Raw genomic sequence first — 838 nt, forward strand, 5'->3', positions numbered from 1 at the left:
TGTATTTGTAACGCCCCGAACCCTTAATCCTTGGTCCGGTGCGTTATACATGATAAATTCCAGATAATCCATAATTCATAACATATGCAATAGAAAATATAAACATAATCTCTATACATATAATACCATAATACCAGAGTTTACTAATTTCTATCTATAATCCATAGTAATCATCCATCACCTGCATTTTCATAAATCTACATAACTCCCAAAACATTTCAGTATTTTCACAATCATTCCTTACTCAACAGCCTTAAAACATAAAGACATAAAACATAAAATTTTACATTCCCCAAAGTATTATCAGTATATACCCCTTTCTCTTAATATTTCTCAAAAAGTCTAAAGACCCTCAAGCTCTTTAAGGCCGACCTCGAGGATGTCCTGAAAAATAAATAATCATATTCAGGTGAGACACATCTCAGTAAAGGAAGAAATATACATATTAAAACAGCGTGTGACTAATATAAGGTATATAGATATCATTTTAATTTCATTTGCAAATCATTAACATAACACTGAAATCATTCTCTGAACCTAATCAAACACATGCAAAAAATTTAATCCACTTGATTACCTAAGGATAAGGGTAATTACCCACCCATACAAGTAGCACCCCTATGCTCTGATACAGAAGCAACCTTAGGGTCACTACTGAAGCATACCAGGGCACTCACCTTACTTAGTAAGCCCTCAAGTATTAGATTAATCTCGCACTCACTCAATTCAACAATGGTTTACTAGCGATGGCCCCAAGGATAGGGAAATCTATCAGCTCATACAAGTAGGTTCCCTCTGTCCTTGTACGTTATGTAGCTACTGCCACATCTGAAACTAG

Source organism: Malania oleifera, chromosome 7, assembly GCF_029873635.1.
Source record: "Malania oleifera isolate guangnan ecotype guangnan chromosome 7, ASM2987363v1, whole genome shotgun sequence".
NCBI lineage: Eukaryota > Viridiplantae > Streptophyta > Magnoliopsida > Santalales > Ximeniaceae > Malania > Malania oleifera.